At 45.8% G+C, this 21,851-nt stretch overlaps 1 protein-coding gene across 1 annotated transcript in view; it reads right to left on the bottom strand.

Moving 5' to 3' along the window:
• Nucleotides 1–21,851, bottom strand: part of LOC140460024 (uncharacterized) — a 144,616-nt gene that overhangs the window by 34,649 nt on the left and 88,116 nt on the right. The gene's annotated exons all lie outside the window — the stretch shown is intronic.

Genomic DNA, 21,851 nt, shown 5'->3' with positions numbered 1-21,851 from the left:
TTACAGACTGGAATCTAATCGAGGGGTTCGGGTGATTTATATACAGAATAACAGATACTCCGGGAGTGAGTTACAGACTGGAATCTAATCGAGGGGCTCGGGTGGTTTATATACAGAATAACAGATACCCCGGGAGGGAGTTACAGACTGGAATCTAATCGGGGGGTTCGGGGTGGTTTATATACAGAATAACAGATACCCGCGAGGGAGTTACAGACTGGAATCTAATCGAGGGGTTCGGGGTGGTTTATATACAGAATAACAGATACCCCGGGAGTGAGTTACAGACTAGAATCTAATCGAGGGGTTCAGGGTGTTTTATATCCAGAATAACAGATACCCCGGGAGGGAGTTACAGACTGGAATCTAATCGAGGGGTTCGGGGTGGTTTATATACAGAATAACAGATACCCCGGGAGGGAATTACAGACTGGAATCCAATCGAGGGGTTCAGGGTGGTTTATATACAGAATAACAGATACCCCGGGAAGGAGTTACAGACTGGAATCTAATCGAGGGGTTCGGGGTGGTTTATATACAGAATAACAGATACCCCGGGAGGGAATTACAGACTGGAATCTAATCGAGGGGTTCAGGGTGGTTTATATACAGAATAACAGATAACCCGGGAGTGAGTTACAGACTGGAATCTAATCGATGGGTTCAGGGTGGTTTATATACAGAATAAGAGACACCCCGGGAGTGAGTTACAGACTGGAATATAATCGAGGGGTTCAGGGTGGTTTATATACACAATAACAGATACCCCGGGAGTGAGTTACAGACTGGAATCGAATCGAGGGGTTCAGGGTGGTTTATATACAGAATAAGAGATACCCCGGGAGTGAGTTACAGACTGGAATATAATCGAGGGGTTCAGGGTGGTTCATATACACAATAACAGATACCCCTGGAGGGAGTTACAGACTGGAATCTAATCGAGGGGTTCAGGGTGGTTTATATAAAGAATAACAGATGCCCGGGAGGGAGTTACAGACTGGAATCTAATCGATGGGTTCAGGGTGGTTTATACACAGAATAACAGATACCTAGGAGGGAGTTACAGACTGGAATCTAATCGAGGGGTTCAGGGTGGTTTATATACAGAATAACAGATACCTGGGAGGGAGTAACAGACTGGAATCTAATCGAGGGGTTCGGGGTGGTTTATATACAGAATAACAGATACCCTGGGAGGGAGTTACAGACTGGAATCTAATCGAGGGGTTCAGGGTGGTTTATATACAGAATAACAGATACCCCGGGAGGAAGTTACAGACTGGAATCTAATCGAGGGGTTCGGGGTGGTTTATATACAGAAAAACAGATACCCGGGAGGGAGTTACAGACTGGAATCTAATCGCGGGGTTCGGGGTGGTTTATATAGAGAATAACAAATACCCGGGAGGGAGTTACAGACTGGAATCTAATCGAGGGGTTCGGGGCGGTTTATATACAAAATAACAGATACCCGGGAGGGAGTTACAGACTGGAATCTAATCGAGGGGTTCGGGGTGGTTTATATACAGAATAACAGATACCCCGGGAGTGAGTTACAGACTGGAATGTAATCGAGGGGTTCGTGGTGGTTTATATACAGAATAACAGATATCCGGGAGTGAGTTACAGACTGGAATCTAATCGAGGGGTTCGGGTGGTTTCTATACAGAATAACAGATACCCCGGGAGTGAGTTACAGACTGGAATGTAATCGAGGGGTTCGTGGTGGTTTATATACAGAATAACAGATATCCGGGAGTGAGTTACAGACTGGAATCTAATCGAGGGGTTCGGGGTGGTTTATATACAGAATAACAGATACCCCGGGAGTGAGTGACAGACTGGAATCTAATCGAGGGGTTCGGGTGGTTTATATACAGAATAACAGATACCTGGGAGGGAGTTACAGACTGGAATCTAATCGAGGGGTTCAGGGTGGTTTATATACAGAAAACAGATACCCCGGGAGTGAGTTACAGACTGGAATCTAATCGAGGGGTTTGGGTGGTTTATATACAGAATAACAGATACCCCGGGAGGGAGTTACAGACTGGAATCTAATCGAGGGGTTCGGGTGGTTTATATACAGAATAACAGATACCCCGGGAGGGAATTACAGACTGGAATCTAATCGAGGGGTTCAGGGTGGTTTATATACAGAATAACAGATACCCCGGGAGGGAGTTACAGACTGGAATCTAATCGAGGGGTTCGGGGTGGTTTATATACAGAATAACAGATACCCCGGGAGGGAATTACAGACTGGAATCTAATCGAGAGGTTCAGGGTGGTTTATATACAGAATAACAGATACCCCGGGAGTGAGTTACAGACTGCAATCTAATCGATGGGTTCAGGGTGGTTTATATACAGAATAACAGATACCCCAGGAGTGAGTAACAGACTGGAATATAATCGAGGGGTTCAGGGTGGTTTATATACAGAATAACAGATACCCCGGGAGTGAGTTACAGACTGGAATCGAATCGAGGGGTTCGGGGAGGTTTGTATACAGAATAACAGATACCCCGGGAGTGAGTTACAGACTGGAATCTAATCGAGGGGTTCGGGGCGGTTTATATACAAAATAACAGATACCCCGGGAGTGAGTTACAGACTGGAATCTAATCGAGGGGTTCGGGGCGGTTTATATACAAAATAACAGATACCCGGGAGGGAGTTACAGACTGGAATCTAATCGAGGGGTTCGGGGCGGTTTATATACAAAATAACAGATACCCGGGAGGGAGTTACAGACTGGAATCTAATCGATGGGTTCAGGGTGGTTTATATACAGAATAACAGATACCCCGGGAGTGAGTTACAGACTGGAAACTAATCGAGGGGTTCAGGGTGGTTTATATACAGAATAACAGATACCCCGGGAGTGAGTTACAGACTGGAATCTAATCGAGGGGTTTGGGGTGGTTTATATACAGAATAACAGATACCTGGGAGGGAGTAACAGACTGGAATCTAATCGAGGGGTTCGGGGTGGTTTATATACAGAATAACAGATACCCCGGGAGGGAGTTACAGACTGGAATCTAATCGAGGGGTTCAGGGTGGTTTATATACAGAATAACAGATACCCCGGGAGGGAGTTACAGACTGGAATCTAATCGAGGGGTTCGGGGTGGTTTATGTACAGAATAACAGATACCCCGGGAGGGAGTTACAGACTGGAATCTAATCGAGGGGTTCGGGTGGTTTATATACAGAATAACAGATACCCCGGGAGGGAGTTACAGACTGGAATCTAATCGAGGGGTTCGGGTGGTTTATATACAGAATAACAGATACCTGGGAGGGAGTTACAGACTGGAATCTAATCGAGGGGTTCAGGGTGGTTTATATACAGAAAACAGATACCCCGGGAGTGAGTTACAGACTGGAATCTAATCGAGGGGTTTGGGTGGTTTATATACAGAATAACAGATACCCCGGGAGTGAGTTACAGACTGGAATCTAATCGAGGGGTTCGGGTGATTTATATACAGAATAACAGATACTCCGGGAGTGAGTTACAGACTGGAATCTAATCGAGGGGCTCGGGTGGTTTATATACAGAATAACAGATACCCCGGGAGGGAGTTACAGACTGGAATCTAATCGAGGGGTTTGGGGTGGTTTATATACAGAATAACAGATACCTGGGAGGGAGTAACAGACTGGAATCTAATCGAGGGGTTCGGGGTGGTTTATATACAGAATAACAGATACCCCGGGAGGGAGTTACAGACTGGAATCTAATCGAGGGGTTCAGGGTGGTTTATATACAGAATAACAGATACCCCGGGAGGGAGTTACAGACTGGAATCTAATCGAGGGGTTCGGGGTGGTTTATGTACAGAATAACAGATACCCCGGGAGGGAGTTACAGACTGGAATCGAATCGAGGGGTTCAGGGTGGTTTATATACAGAATAAGAGATACCCCGGGAGTGAGTTACAGACTGGAATATAATCGAGGGGTTCAGGGTGGTTCATATACACAATAACAGATACCCCTGGAGGGAGTTACAGACTGGAATCTAATCGAGGGGTTCAGGGTGGTTTATATAAAGAATAACAGATGCCCGGGAGGGAGTTACAGACTGGAATCTAATCGATGGGTTCAGGGTGGTTTATACACAGAATAACAGATACCTAGGAGGGAGTTACAGACTGGAATCTAATCGAGGGGTTCAGGGTGGTTTATATACAGAATAACAGATACCTGGGAGGGAGTAACAGACTGGAATCTAATCGAGGGGTTCGGGGTGGTTTATATACAGAATAACAGATACCCCGGGAGGGAGTTACAGACTGGAATCTAATCGAGGGGTTCAGGGTGGTTTATATACAGAATAACAGATACCCCGGGAGGAAGTTACAGACTGGAATCTAATCGAGGGGTTCGGGGTGGTTTATATACAGAAAAACAGATACCCGGGAGGGAGTTACAGACTGGAATCTAATCGCGGGGTTCGGGGTGGTTTATATAGAGAATAACAAATACCCGGGAGGGAGTTACAGACTGGAATCTAATCGAGGGGTTCGGGGCGGTTTATATACAAAATAACAGATACCCGGGAGGGAGTTACAGACTGGAATCTAATCGAGGGGTTCGGGGTGGTTTATATACAGAATAACAGATACCCCGGGAGTGAGTTACAGACTGGAATGTAATCGAGGGGTTCGTGGTGGTTTATATACAGAATAACAGATATCCGGGAGTGAGTTACAGACTGGAATCTAATCGAGGGGTTCGGGTGGTTTCTATACAGAATAACAGATACCCCGGGAGTGAGTTACAGACTGGAATGTAATCGAGGGGTTCGTGGTGGTTTATATACAGAATAACAGATATCCGGGAGTGAGTTACAGACTGGAATCTAATCGAGGGGTTCGGGGTGGTTTATATACAGAATAACAGATACCCCGGGAGTGAGTGACAGACTGGAATCTAATCGAGGGGTTCGGGTGGTTTATATACAGAATAACAGATACCTGGGAGGGAGTTACAGACTGGAATCTAATCGAGGGGTTCAGGGTGGTTTATATACAGAAAACAGATACCCCGGGAGTGAGTTACAGACTGGAATCTAATCGAGGGGTTTGGGTGGTTTATATACAGAATAACAGATACCCCGGGAGGGAGTTACAGACTGGAATCTAATCGAGGGGTTCGGGTGGTTTATATACAGAATAACAGATACCCCGGGAGGGAATTACAGACTGGAATCTAATCGAGGGGTTCAGGGTGGTTTATATACAGAATAACAGATACCCCGGGAGGGAGTTACAGACTGGAATCTAATCGAGGGGTTCGGGGTGGTTTATATACAGAATAACAGATACCCCGGGAGGGAATTACAGACTGGAATCTAATCGAGAGGTTCAGGGTGGTTTATATACAGAATAACAGATACCCCGGGAGTGAGTTACAGACTGCAATCTAATCGATGGGTTCAGGGTGGTTTATATACAGAATAACAGATACCCCAGGAGTGAGTAACAGACTGGAATATAATCGAGGGGTTCAGGGTGGTTTATATACAGAATAACAGATACCCCGGGAGTGAGTTACAGACTGGAATCGAATCGAGGGGTTCGGGGAGGTTTGTATACAGAATAACAGATACCCCGGGAGTGAGTTACAGACTGGAATCTAATCGAGGGGTTCGGGGCGGTTTATATACAAAATAACAGATAGCCCGGGAGTGAGTTACAGACTGGAATCTAATCGAGGGGTTCGGGGCGGTTTATATACAAAATAACAGATACCCGGGAGGGAGTTACAGACTGGAATCTAATCGAGGGGTTCGGGGCGGTTTATATACAAAATAACAGATACCCGGGAGGGAGTTACAGACTGGAATCTAATCGATGGGTTCAGGGTGGTTTATATACAGAATAACAGATACCCCGGGAGTGAGTTACAGACTGGAATCTAATCGAGGGGTTCGTGGTGGTTTATATACAGAATAACAGATACTCCGGGAGGGAGTTACACACTGGAATCTAATCGAGGGATTCGGGGTGGGGTTTAAATACAGAATAACAGATACCCGAGAGGGAGTTACAGACTGGAATATAATCGGGGGGTTCGGGGTGGTTTATATACAGAACAACAGATACCCGGGAGGGAGTTACAGACTGGAATCTAATCGAGGGGTTCGGGGTGGTTTGTATACAGAATAACAGATACCCGGGAGGGAGTTACAGACTGGAATCTAATCGAGGGGTTCGGGGTGGTTTATACACAGAATAACAGATACCCAGGAGGGAGTTACAGACTGGAATCTAATCGAGGGGTTCAGAGTGGTTTATATACAGAATAACAGATACCCCTGGAGGGAGTTACAGACTGGAATCTAATCGATGGGTTCAGGGTGGTTTATACACAGAATAACAGATACCGAGGAGGGAGTTACAGACTGGAATCTAATCGAGGGGTTCAGGGTGGTTTAAATACAGAATAACAGATACCCCGGGAGTGAGTTACAGACTGGAATCTAATCGAGGGGTTTGGGGTGGTTTATATACAGAATAACAGATACCTGGGAGGGAGTAACAGACTGGAATCTAATCGAGGGGTTCAGGGTGGTTTATATACAGAATAACAGATACCCCTGGAGGGAGTTACAGACTGGAATCTAATTGATGGGTTCAGGGTGGTTTATACACAGAATAACAGATACCGAGGAGGGAGTTACAGACTGGAATCTAATCGAGGGGTTCAGGGTGGTTTATATACAGAATAACAGATACCCCGGGAGTGAGTTACAGACTGGAATCTAATCGAGGGGTTTGGGGTGGTTTATATACAGAATAACAGATACCTGGGAGGGAGTAACAGACTGGAATCTAATCGAGGGGTTCGGGCTGGTTTATATACAGAATAACAGATACCCCGGGAGTGAGTTACAGACTGGAATCTAATCGAGGGGTTCAGGGTGGTTTATATACAGAATAACAGATACCCTGGGAGGGAGTTACAGACTGGAATCTAATCGAGGGGTTCGGGGTGGTTTATATACAGAAAAACAGATACCCGGGAGGGAGTTACAGACTGGAATCTAATCGAGGGGTTCGGGGCGGTTTATATACAAAATAACAGATACCCGGGAGGGAGTTACAGACTGGAATCTAATCGATGGGTTCGGGGCGGTTTATATACAAAATAACAGATGCCCGGGAGGGAGTTACAGACTGGAATCTAATCGAGGGGTTCGGGTGGTTTCTATACAGAATAACAGATACCCCGGGAGTGAGTTACAGACTGGAATGTAATCGAGGGGTTCGTGGTGGTTTATATACAGAATAACAGATATCCGGGAGTGAGTTACAGACTGGAATCTAATCGAGGGGTTCGGGTGGTTTATATACAGAATAACAGATACCCCGGGAGTGAGTGACAGACTGGAATCTAATCGAGGGATTCGGGTGGTTTATATACAGAATAACAGATACCTGGGAGGGAGTTACAGACTGGAATCTAATCGAGGGGTTCAGGGTGGTTTATATACAGAAAAGAGATACCCCGGGAGTGAGTTACAGACTGGAATCTAATCGAGGGGTTCGGGTGGTTTATATACAGAATAACCGATACCCCGGGAGTGAGTTACAGACTGGAATCTAATCGAGGGGTTCAGGGTGGTTTATATACAGAAAAGAGATACCCCGGGAGTCAGTTACAGACTGGAATCTAATCGAGGTGTTCGGGTGGTTTATATACAGAATAACAGATACCCCGGGAGTGAGTTACAGACTGGAATCTAATCGAGGGGTTCGGGTGGTTTATATACAGAATAACAGACACCCCGGGAGTGAGTTACAGACTGGAATCTAATCGAGGGGTTCGGGTGGTTTATATACAGAATAACAAATACCCCGGGAGTGAGTTACAGACTGGAATCTAATCGGGGGGTTCGGGGTGGTTTATATACAGAATAACAGATACCCGGGAGGGAGTTACAGACTGGAATCTAATCGAGGGGTTCGGGGTGGTTTATATACCGAATAACAGATACCCGGGAGGGAGTTACAGACTGGAATCTAATCGAGGGGTTCAGGGTGGTTTATATCCAGAATAACGGATACCCAGGAGTGAGTTACAGACTGGAATCTAATCGAGGGCTTCGGGGTGGTTTATACACAGAATAACAGATACCCCGGGAGTGAGTTACAGACTGGAATCTAATCGAGGGGTTCGGGGTGGTTTATATACAGAATAACAGATACCCCCGGGAGGGAGTTACAGACTGGAATCTAATCGAGGGGTTCAGGGTGGTTTATATACAGAATAACTGATACCCGGGAGTGAGTTACAGACTGGAATCTAATCAAAGGTTTCGGGGTGGTTTATATACAGAATAACAGATACCCCCCGGGAGGGAGTTTCAGACTGGAATCTAATTGAGGGATTCAGGGTGGTTTATATACAGAATAACAGATACCCGGGAGTGAGTTACAGACTGGAATCTAATCGAGGGGTTCGGGGTGGTTTATATACAGACTAACAGATACTCCGGGAGGAGAGTTACAGACTGGAATCTAATCGAGGGGTTCGGGGTGGTTTATATACAGAATAACAGATACCCGGGAGGGAGTTACAGACTGGAATCTAATTGAGGGGTTCAGGGTAGTTTATATACAGAATAACAGATACCCAGGAGGGAGTTACAGACTGGAATCTAATCGAGGGGTTCAGGGTAGTTTATATACAGAATAACAGATACCCCTGGAGGGAGTTACAGACTGGAATCTAATCGAGGGGTTCAGGGTAGTTTATATACAGAATAACAGATACCCCGGGAGGGAGTTACAGACTGGAATCTAATCGAGGGGTTCGGGGTGGTTTATATACAGAATAACAGATACCCCGGGAGTGAGTTACAGATTGGAATCTAATCGATGGGTTCAGGGTGGTTTATATACAGAATAACAGATACCCCAGGAGTGAGTTACAGACTGGAATATAATCGAGGGGTTCAGGGTGGTTTATATACAGAATAACAGATACCCCGGAAGTGAGTTACAGACTGGAATCGAATCGAAGGGTTCGGGGTGGTTTGTATACAGAATAACAGATACCCCGGGAGTGAGTTACAGACTGGAATCGAATCGAGGGGTTTGGGGTGGTTTATATACAGAATAACAGATACCCCGGGAGTGAGTTACAGACTGGAATCTAATCGAGGGGTTCGGGGCGGTTTATATACAAAATAACAGATACCCGGGAGGGAGTTACAGACTGGAATCTAATCGAGGGGTTCGGGGCGGTTTATATACAAAATAACAGATACCCGGGAGGGAGTTACAGACTGGAATCTAATCGATGGGTTCAGGGTGGTTTATATACAGAATAACAGATACCCCGGGAGTGAGTTACAGACTGGAATCGAATCGAGGGGTTCGGGGGGGTTTATATACAAAATAACAGATACCCGGGAGGGAGTTACAGACTGGAATCTAATCGATGGGTTCAGGGTGGTTTATATACAGAATAACAGATACCCCGGGAGTGAGTTACAGACTGGAATCTAATCGAGGGGTTCGTGGTGGTTAATATACAGAATAACAGATACCCGGGAGGGAGTTACAGACTGGAATCTAATCAAGGGGTTCGGGGTGGTTTATATACAGAATAACAGATACCCGGGAGGGAGTTACAGACTGGAATCTAATCGAGGGGTTCGGGGTGGTTTATACACAGAATAACAGATACCCAGGAGGGAGTTACAGACTGGAATCTAATCGAGGGGTTCAGGGTAGTTTATATACAGAATAACAGATACCCCGGGAGTGAGTTACAGACTGGAATCTAATCGAGGGGTTCGGGGTGGTTTGTATACAGAATAACAGATACCCCGGGAGTGAGTTACAGACTGGAATCGAATCGAGGGGTTTGGGGTGGTTTATATACAGAATAACAGATACCCCGGGAGTGAGTTACAGACTGGAATCTAATCGAGGGGTTCGGGGCGGTTTATATACAAAATAACAGATACCCGGGAGGGAGTTACAGACTGGAATCTAATCGAGGGGTTCGGGGCGGTTTATATACAAAATAACAGATACCCGGGAGGGAGTTACAGACTGGAATCTAATCGAGGGGTTCAGGGTAGTTTATATACAGAATAACAGATACCCCGGGAGGGAGTTACAGACTGGAATCTAATCGAGGGGTTCGGGGTGGTTTATATACAGAATAACAGATACCCCGGGAGGGAATTACAGACTGGAATCTAATCGAGGGGTTCAGGGTGGTTTATATACAGAATAACAGATACCCCGGGAGGGAGTTACAGACTGGAATCTAATCGAGGGGTTCGGGGTGGTTTATATACAGAATAACAGATACCCCGGGAGGGAATTACAGACTGGAATCTAATCGAGGGGTTCAGGGTGGTTTATATACAGAATAACAGATACCCCGGGAGTGAGTTACAGATTGGAATCTAATCGATGGGTTCAGGGTGGTTTATATACAGAATAACAGATACCCCAGGAGTGAGTTACAGACTGGAATATAATCGAGGGGTTCAGGGTGGTTTATATACAGAATAACAGATACCCCGGAAGTGAGTTACAGACTGGAATCGAATCGAGGGGTTCGGGGTGGTTTGTATACAGAATAACAGATACCCCGGGAGTGAGTTACAGACTGGAATCGAATCGAGGGGTTTGGGGTGGTTTATATACAGAATAACAGATACCCCGGGAGTGAGTTACAGACTGGAATCTAATCGAGGGGTTCGGGGCGGTTTATATACAAAATAACAGATACCCGGGAGGGAGTTACAGACTGGAATCTAATCGAGGGGTTCGGGGCGGTTTATATACAAAATAACAGATACCCGGGAGGGAGTTACAGACTGGAATCTAATCGATGGGTTCAGGGTGGTTTATATACAGAATAACAGATATCCCGGGAGTGAGTTACAGACTGGAATGTAATCGAGGGGTTCGTGGTGGTTTACATACAGAATAACAGATACTCCGGGAGGGAGTTACACACTGGAATCTAATCGAGGGATTCGGGGTGGGGTTTAAATACAGAATAACAGATACCCGAGAGGGAGTGACAGACTGGAATCTAATCGGGGGGTTCGGGGTGGTTTATATACAGAACAACAGATACCCGGGAGGGAGTTACAGACTGGAATCTAATCGAGGGGTTCGGGGTGGTTTATACACAGAATAACAGATACCCGGGAGGGAGTTACAGACTGGAATCTAATCGAGGGGTTCAGGGTGGTTTATATACAGAATAACAGATACCCCGGGAGGGAGTTACAGACTGGAATCTAATCGATGGGTTCAGGGTGGTTTATACACAGAATAACAGATACCGAGGAGGGAGTTACAGACTGGAAACTAATCGAGGGGTTCAGGGTGGTTTATATACAGAATAACAGATACCCCGGGAGTGAGTTATTGACTGGAATCTAATCGAGGGGTTTGGGGTGGTTTATATACAGAATAACAGATACCTGGGAGGGAGTTACAGACTGGAATCTAATCGAGGGGTTCGGGTGATTTATATACAGAATAACAGATACTCCGGGAGTGAGTTACAGACTGGAATCTAATCGAGGGGCTCGGGTGGTTTATATACAGAATAACAGATACCCCGGGAGGGAGTTACAGACTGGAATCTAATCGGGGGGTTCGGGGTGGTTTATATACAGAATAACAGATACCCGCGAGGGAGTTACAGACTGGAATCTAATCGAGGGGTTCGGGGTGGTTTATATACAGAATAACAGATACCCCGGGAGTGAGTTACAGACTAGAATCTAATCGAGGGGTTCAGGGTGTTTTATATCCAGAATAACAGATACCCCGGGAGGGAGTTACAGACTGGAATCTAATCGAGGGGTTCGGGGTGGTTTATATACAGAATAACAGATACCCCGGGAGGGAATTACAGACTGGAATCCAATCGAGGGGTTCAGGGTGGTTTATATACAGAATAACAGATACCCCGGGAAGGAGTTACAGACTGGAATCTAATCGAGGGGTTCGGGGTGGTTTATATACAGAATAACAGATACCCCGGGAGGGAATTACAGACTGGAATCTAATCGAGGGGTTCAGGGTGGTTTATATACAGAATAACAGATAACCCGGGAGTGAGTTACAGACTGGAATCTAATCGATGGGTTCAGGGTGGTTTATATACAGAATAAGAGACACCCCGGGAGTGAGTTACAGACTGGAATATAATCGAGGGGTTCAGGGTGGTTTATATACACAATAACAGATACCCCGGGAGTGAGTTACAGACTGGAATCGAATCGAGGGGTTCAGGGTGGTTTATATACAGAATAAGAGATACCCCGGGAGTGAGTTACAGACTGGAATATAATCGAGGGGTTCAGGGTGGTTCATATACACAATAACAGATACCCCTGGAGGGAGTTACAGACTGGAATCTAATCGAGGGGTTCAGGGTGGTTTATATAAAGAATAACAGATGCCCGGGAGGGAGTTACAGACTGGAATCTAATCGATGGGTTCAGGGTGGTTTATACACAGAATAACAGATACCTAGGAGGGAGTTACAGACTGGAATCTAATCGAGGGGTTCAGGGTGGTTTATATACAGAATAACAGATACCTGGGAGGGAGTAACAGACTGGAATCTAATCGAGGGGTTCGGGGTGGTTTATATACAGAATAACAGATACCCTGGGAGGGAGTTACAGACTGGAATCTAATCGAGGGGTTCAGGGTGGTTTATATACAGAATAACAGATACCCCGGGAGGAAGTTACAGACTGGAATCTAATCGAGGGGTTCGGGGTGGTTTATATACAGAAAAACAGATACCCGGGAGGGAGTTACAGACTGGAATCTAATCGCGGGGTTCGGGGTGGTTTATATAGAGAATAACAAATACCCGGGAGGGAGTTACAGACTGGAATCTAATCGAGGGGTTCGGGGCGGTTTATATACAAAATAACAGATACCCGGGAGGGAGTTACAGACTGGAATCTAATCGAGGGGTTCGGGGTGGTTTATATACAGAATAACAGATACCCCGGGAGTGAGTTACAGACTGGAATGTAATCGAGGGGTTCGTGGTGGTTTATATACAGAATAACAGATATCCGGGAGTGAGTTACAGACTGGAATCTAATCGAGGGGTTCGGGTGGTTTCTATACAGAATAACAGATACCCCGGGAGTGAGTTACAGACTGGAATGTAATCGAGGGGTTCGTGGTGGTTTATATACAGAATAACAGATATCCGGGAGTGAGTTACAGACTGGAATCTAATCGAGGGGTTCGGGGTGGTTTATATACAGAATAACAGATACCCCGGGAGTGAGTGACAGACTGGAATCTAATCGAGGGGTTCGGGTGGTTTATATACAGAATAACAGATACCTGGGAGGGAGTTACAGACTGGAATCTAATCGAGGGGTTCAGGGTGGTTTATATACAGAAAACAGATACCCCGGGAGTGAGTTACAGACTGGAATCTAATCGAGGGGTTTGGGTGGTTTATATACAGAATAACAGATACCCCGGGAGGGAGTTACAGACTGGAATCTAATCGAGGGGTTCGGGTGGTTTATATACAGAATAACAGATACCCCGGGAGGGAATTACAGACTGGAATCTAATCGAGGGGTTCAGGGTGGTTTATATACAGAATAACAGATACCCCGGGAGGGAGTTACAGACTGGAATCTAATCGAGGGGTTCGGGGTGGTTTATATACAGAATAACAGATACCCCGGGAGGGAATTACAGACTGGAATCTAATCGAGAGGTTCAGGGTGGTTTATATACAGAATAACAGATACCCCGGGAGTGAGTTACAGACTGCAATCTAATCGATGGGTTCAGGGTGGTTTATATACAGAATAACAGATACCCCAGGAGTGAGTAACAGACTGGAATATAATCGAGGGGTTCAGGGTGGTTTATATACAGAATAACAGATACCCCGGGAGTGAGTTACAGACTGGAATCGAATCGAGGGGTTCGGGGAGGTTTGTATACAGAATAACAGATACCCCGGGAGTGAGTTACAGACTGGAATCTAATCGAGGGGTTCGGGGCGGTTTATATACAAAATAACAGATACCCCGGGAGTGAGTTACAGACTGGAATCTAATCGAGGGGTTCGGGGCGGTTTATATACAAAATAACAGATACCCGGGAGGGAGTTACAGACTGGAATCTAATCGAGGGGTTCGGGGCGGTTTATATACAAAATAACAGATACCCGGGAGGGAGTTACAGACTGGAATCTAATCGATGGGTTCAGGGTGGTTTATATACAGAATAACAGATACCCCGGGAGTGAGTTACAGACTGGAAACTAATCGAGGGGTTCAGGGTGGTTTATATACAGAATAACAGATACCCCGGGAGTGAGTTACAGACTGGAATCTAATCGAGGGGTTTGGGGTGGTTTATATACAGAATAACAGATACCTGGGAGGGAGTAACAGACTGGAATCTAATCGAGGGGTTCGGGGTGGTTTATATACAGAATAACAGATACCCCGGGAGGGAGTTACAGACTGGAATCTAATCGAGGGGTTCAGGGTGGTTTATATACAGAATAACAGATACCCCGGGAGGGAGTTACAGACTGGAATCTAATCGAGGGGTTCGGGGTGGTTTATGTACAGAATAACAGATACCCCGGGAGGGAGTTACAGACTGGAATCTAATCGAGGGGTTCGGGTGGTTTATATACAGAATAACAGATACCCCGGGAGGGAGTTACAGACTGGAATCTAATCGAGGGGTTCGGGTGGTTTATATACAGAATAACAGATACCTGGGAGGGAGTTACAGACTGGAATCTAATCGAGGGGTTCAGGGTGGTTTATATACAGAAAACAGATACCCCGGGAGTGAGTTACAGACTGGAATCTAATCGAGGGGTTTGGGTGGTTTATATACAGAATAACAGATACCCCGGGAGTGAGTTACAGACTGGAATCTAATCGAGGGGTTCGGGTGATTTATATACAGAATAACAGATACTCCGGGAGTGAGTTACAGACTGGAATCTAATCGAGGGGCTCGGGTGGTTTATATACAGAATAACAGATACCCCGGGAGGGAGTTACAGACTGGAATCTAATCGAGGGGTTTGGGGTGGTTTATATACAGAATAACAGATACCTGGGAGGGAGTAACAGACTGGAATCTAATCGAGGGGTTCGGGGTGGTTTATATACAGAATAACAGATACCCCGGGAGGGAGTTACAGACTGGAATCTAATCGAGGGGTTCAGGGTGGTTTATATACAGAATAACAGATACCCCGGGAGGGAGTTACAGACTGGAATCTAATCGAGGGGTTCGGGGTGGTTTATGTACAGAATAACAGATACCCCGGGAGGGAGTTACAGACTGGAATCGAATCGAGGGGTTCAGGGTGGTTTATATACAGAATAAGAGATACCCCGGGAGTGAGTTACAGACTGGAATATAATCGAGGGGTTCAGGGTGGTTCATATACACAATAACAGATACCCCTGGAGGGAGTTACAGACTGGAATCTAATCGAGGGGTTCAGGGTGGTTTATATAAAGAATAACAGATGCCCGGGAGGGAGTTACAGACTGGAATCTAATCGATGGGTTCAGGGTGGTTTATACACAGAATAACAGATACCTAGGAGGGAGTTACAGACTGGAATCTAATCGAGGGGTTCAGGGTGGTTTATATACAGAATAACAGATACCTGGGAGGGAGTAACAGACTGGAATCTAATCGAGGGGTTCGGGGTGGTTTATATACAGAATAACAGATACCCCGGGAGGGAGTTACAGACTGGAATCTAATCGAGGGGTTCAGGGTGGTTTATATACAGAATAACAGATACCCCGGGAGGAAGTTACAGACTGGAATCTAATCGAGGGGTTCGGGGTGGTTTATATACAGAAAAACAGATACCCGGGAGGGAGTTACAGACTGGAATCTAATCGCGGGGTTCGGGGTGGTTTATATAGAGAATAACAAATACCCGGGAGGGAGTTACAGACTGGAATCTAATCGAGGGGTTCGGGGCGGTTTATATACAAAATAACAGATACCCGGGAGGGAGTTACAGACTGGAATCTAATCGAGGGGTTCGGGGTGGTTTATATACAGAATAACAGATACCCCGGGAGTGAGTTACAGACTGGAATGTAATCGAGGGGTTCGTGGTGGTTTATATACAGAATAACAGATATCCGGGAGTGAGTTACAGACTGGAATCTAATCGAGGGGTTCGGGTGGTTTCTATACAGAATAACAGATACCCCGGGAGTGAGTTACAGACTGGAATGTAATCGAGGGGTTCGTGGTGGTTTATATACAGAATAACAGATATCCGGGAGTGAGTTACAGACTGGAATCTAATCGAGGGGTTCGGGGTGGTTTATATACAGAATAACAGATACCCCGGGAGTGAGTGACAGACTGGAATCTAATCGAGGGGTTCGGGTGGTTTATATACAGAATAACAGATACCTGGGAGGGAGTTACAGACTGGAATCTAATCGAGGGGTTCAGGGTGGTTTATATACAGAAAACAGATACCCCGGGAGTGAGTTACAGACTGGAATCTAATCGAGGGGTTTGGGTGGTTTATATACAGAATAACAGATACCCCGGGAGGGAGTTACAGACTGGAATCTAATCGAGGGGTTCGGGTGGTTTATATACAGAATAACAGATACCCCGGGAGGGAATTACAGACTGGAATCTAATCGAGGGGTTCAGGGTGGTTTATATACAGAATAACAGATACCCCGGGAGGGAGTTACAGACTGGAATCTAATCGAGGGGTTCGGGGTGGTTTATATACAGAATAACAGATACCCCGGGAGGGAATTACAGACTGGAATCTAATCGAGAGGTTCAGGGTGGTTTATATACAGAATAACAGATACCCCGGGAGTGAGTTACAGACTGCAATCTAATCGATGGGTTCAGGGTGGTTTATATACAGAATAACAGATACCCCAGGAGTGAGTAACAGACTGGAATATAATCGAGGGGTTCAGGGTGGTTTATATACAGAATAACAGATACCCCGGGAGTGAGTTACAGACTGGAATCGAATCGAGGGGTTCGGGGAGGTTTGTATACAGAATAACAGATACCCCGGGAGTGAGTTACAGACTGGAATCTAATCGAGGGGTTCGGGGCGGTTTATATACAAAATAACAGATAGCCCGGGAGTGAGTTACAGACTGGAATCTAATCGAGGGGTTCGGGGCGGTTTATATACAAAATAACAGATACCCGGGAGGGAGTTACAGACTGGAATCTAATCGAGGGGTTCGGGGCGGTTTATATACAAAATAACAGATACCCGGGAGGGAGTTACAGACTGGAATCTAATCGATGGGTTCAGGGTGGTTTATATACAGAATAACAGATACCCCGGGAGTGAGTTACAGACTGGAATCTAATCGAGGGGTTCGTGGTGGTTTATATACAGAATAACAGATACTCCGGGAGGGAGTTACACACTGGAATCTAATCGAGGGATTCGGGGTGGGGTTTAAATACAGAATAACAGATACCCGAGAGGGAGTTACAGACTGGAATATAATCGGGGGGTTCGGGGTGGTTTATATACAGAACAACAGATACCCGGGAGGGAGTTACAGACTGGAATCTAATCGAGGGGTTCGGGGTGGTTTGTATACAGAATAACAGATACCCGGGAGGGAGTTACAGACTGGAATCTAATCGAGGGGTTCGGGGTGGTTTATACACAGAATAACAGATACCCAGGAGGGAGTTACAGACTGGAATCTAATCGAGGGGTTCAGAGTGGTTTATATACAGAATAACAGATACCCCTGGAGGGAGTTACAGACTGGAATCTAATCGATGGGTTCAGGGTGGTTTATACACAGAATAACAGATACCGAGGAGGGAGTTACAGACTGGAATCTAATCGAGGGGTTCAGGGTGGTTTAAATACAGAATAACAGATACCCCGGGAGTGAGTTACAGACTGGAATCTAATCGAGGGGTTTGGGGTGGTTTATATACAGAATAACAGATACCTGGGAGGGAGTAACAGACTGGAATCTAATCGAGGGGTTCAGGGTGGTTTATATACAGAATAACAGATACCCCTGGAGGGAGTTACAGACTGGAATCTAATTGATGGGTTCAGGGTGGTTTATACACAGAATAACAGATACCGAGGAGGGAGTTACAGACTGGAATCTAATCGAGGGGTTCAGGGTGGTTTATATACAGAATAACAGATACCCCGGGAGTGAGTTACAGACTGGAATCTAATCGAGGGGTTTGGGGTGGTTTATATACAGAATAACAGATACCTGGGAGGGAGTAACAGACTGGAATCTAATCGAGGGGTTCGGGCTGGTTTATATACAGAATAACAGATACCCCGGGAGTGAGTTACAGACTGGAATCTAATCGAGGGGTTCAGGGTGGTTTATATACAGAATAACAGATACCCTGGGAGGGAGTTACAGACTGGAATCTAATCGAGGGGTTCGGGGTGGTTTATATACAGAAAAACAGATACCCGGGAGGGAGTTACAGACTGGAATCTAATCGAGGGGTTCGGGGCGGTTTATATACAAAATAACAGATACCCGGGAGGGAGTTACAGACTGGAATCTAATCGATGGGTTCGGGGCGGTTTATATACAAAATAACAGATGCCCGGGAGGGAGTTACAGACTGGAATCTAATCGAGGGGTTCGGGTGGTTTCTATACAGAATAACAGATACCCCGGGAGTGAGTTACAGACTGGAATGTAATCGAGGGGTTCGTGGTGGTTTATATACAGAATAACAGATATCCGGGAGTGAGTTACAGACTGGAATCTAATCGAGGGGTTCGGGTGGTTTATATACAGAATAACAGATACCCCGGGAGTGAGTGACAGACTGGAATCTAATCGAGGGATTCGGGTGGTTTATATACAGAATAACAGATACCTGGGAGGGAGTTACAGACTGGAATCTAATCGAGGGGTTCAGGGTGGTTTATATACAGAAAAGAGATACCCCGGGAGTGAGTTACAGACTGGAATCTAATCGAGGGGTTCGGGTGGTTTATATACAGAATAACCGATACCCCGGGAGTGAGTTACAGACTGGAATCTAATCGAGGGGTTCAGGGTGGTTTATATACAGAAAAGAGATACCCCGGGAGTCAGTTACAGACTGGAATCTAATCGAGGTGTTCGGGTGGTTTATATACAGAATAACAGATACCCCGGGAGTGAGTTACAGACTGGAATCTAATCGAGGGGTTCGGGTGGTTTATATACAGAATAACAGACACCCCGGGAGTGAGTTACAGACTGGAATCTAATCGAGGGGTTCGGGTGGTTTATATACAGAATAACAAATACCCCGGGAGTGAGTTACAGACTGGAATCTAATCGGGGGGTTCGGGGTGGTTTATATACAGAATAACAGATACCCGGGAGGGAGTTACAGACTGGAATCTAATCGAGGGGTTCGGGGTGGTTTATATACCGAATAACAGATACCCGGGAGGGAGTTACAGACTGGAATCTAATCGAGGGGTTCAGGGTGGTTTATATCCAGAATAACGGATACCCAGGAGTGAGTTACAGACTGGAATCTAATCGAGGGCTTCGGGGTGGTTTATACACAGAATAACAGATACCCCGGGAGTGAGTTACAGACTGGAATCTAATCGAGGGGTTCGGGGTGGTTTATATACAGAATAACAGATACCCCCGGGAGGGAGTTACAGACTGGAATCTAATCGAGGGGTTCAGGGTGGTTTATATACAGAATAACTGATACCCGGGAGTGAGTTACAGACTGGAATCTAATCAAAGGTTTCGGGGTGGTTTATATACAGAATAACAGATACCCCCCGGGAGGGAGTTTCAGACTGGAATCTAATTGAGGGATTCAGGGTGGTTTATATACAGAATAACAGATACCCGGGAGTGAGTTACAGACTGGAATCTAATCGAGGGGTTCGGGGTGGTTTATATACAGACTAACAGATACTCCGGGAGGAGAGTTACAGACTGGAATCTAATCGAGGGGTTCGGGGTGGTTTATATACAGAATAACAGATACCCGGGAGGGAGTTACAGACTGGAATCTAATTGAGGGGTTCAGGGTAGTTTATATACAGAATAACAGATACCCAGGAGGGAGTTACAGACTGGAATCTAATCGAGGGGTTCAGGGTAGTTTATATACAGAATAACAGATACCCCTGGAGGGAGTTACAGACTGGAATCTAATCGAGGGGTTCAGGGTAGTTTATATACAGAATAACAGATACCCCGGGAGGGAGTTACAGACTGGAATCTAATCGAGGGGTTCGGGGTGGTTTATATACAGAATAACAGATACCCCGGGAGTGAGTTACAGATTGGAATCTAATCGATGGGTTCAGGGTGGTTTATATACAGAATAACAGATACCCCAGGAGTGAGTTACAGACTGGAATATAATCGAGGGGTTCAGGGTGGTTTATATACAGAATAACAGATACCCCGGAAGTGAGTTACAGACTGGAATCGAATCGAAGGGTTCGGGGTGGTTTGTATACAGAATAACAGATACCCCGGGAGTGAGTTACAGACTGGAATCGAATCGAGGGGTTTGGGGTGGTTTATATACAGAATAACAGATACCCCGGGAGTGAGTTACAGACTGGAATCTAATCGAGGGGTTCGGGGCGGTTTATATACAAAATAACAGATACCCGGGAGGGAGTTACAGACTGGAATCTAATCGAGGGGTTCGGGGCGGTTTATATACAAAATAACAGATACCCGGGAGGGAGTTACAGACTGGAATCTAATCGATGGGTTCAGGGTGGTTTATATACAGAATAACAGATACCCCGGGAGTGAGTTACAGACTGGAATCGAATCGAGGGGTTCGGGGGGGTTTATATACAAAATAACAGATACCCGGGAGGGAGTTACAGACTGGAATCTAATCGATGGGTTCAGGGTGGTTTATATACAGAATAACAGATACCCCGGGAGTGAGTTACAGACTGGAATCTAATCGAGGGGTTCGTGGTGGTTAATATACAGAATAACAGATACCCGGGAGGGAGTTACAGACTGGAATCTAATCAAGGGGTTCGGGGTGGTTTATATACAGAATAACAGATACCCGGGAGGGAGTTACAGACTGGAATCTAATCGAGGGGTTCGGGGTGGTTTATACACAGAATAACAGATACCCAGGAGGGAGTTACAGACTGGAATCTAATCGAGGGGTTCAGGGTAGTTTATATACAGAATAACAGATACCCCGGGAGTGAGTTACAGACTGGAATCTAATCGAGGGGTTCGGGGTGGTTTGTATACAGAATAACAGATACCCCGGGAGTGAGTTACAGACTGGAATCGAATCGAGGGGTTTGGGGTGGTTTATATACAGAATAACAGATACCCCGGGAGTGAGTTACAGACTGGAATCTAATCGAGGGGTTCGGGGCGGTTTATATACAAAATAACAGATACCCGGGAGGGAGTTACAGACTGGAATCTAATCGAGGGGTTCGGGGCGGTTTATATACAAAATAACAGATACCCGGGAGGGAGTTACAGACTGGAATCTAATCGAGGGGTTCAGGGTAGTTTATATACAGAATAACAGATACCCCGGGAGGGAGTTACAGACTGGAATCTAATCGAGGGGTTCGGGGTGGTTTATATACAGAATAACAGATACCCCGGGAGGGAATTACAGACTGGAATCTAATCGAGGGGTTCAGGGTGGTTTATATACAGAATAACAGATACCCCGGGAGGGAGTTACAGACTGGAATCTAATCGAGGGGTTCGGGGTGGTTTATATACAGAATAACAGATACCCCGGGAG

Source organism: Chiloscyllium punctatum, chromosome 36 (genome assembly GCF_047496795.1).
Source record: "Chiloscyllium punctatum isolate Juve2018m chromosome 36, sChiPun1.3, whole genome shotgun sequence".
Taxonomy (NCBI): domain Eukaryota; kingdom Metazoa; phylum Chordata; class Chondrichthyes; order Orectolobiformes; family Hemiscylliidae; genus Chiloscyllium; species Chiloscyllium punctatum.
Note: the sequence above shows the minus strand (reverse complement) of the source record. Positions and strands in the feature narration are given on the sequence as shown.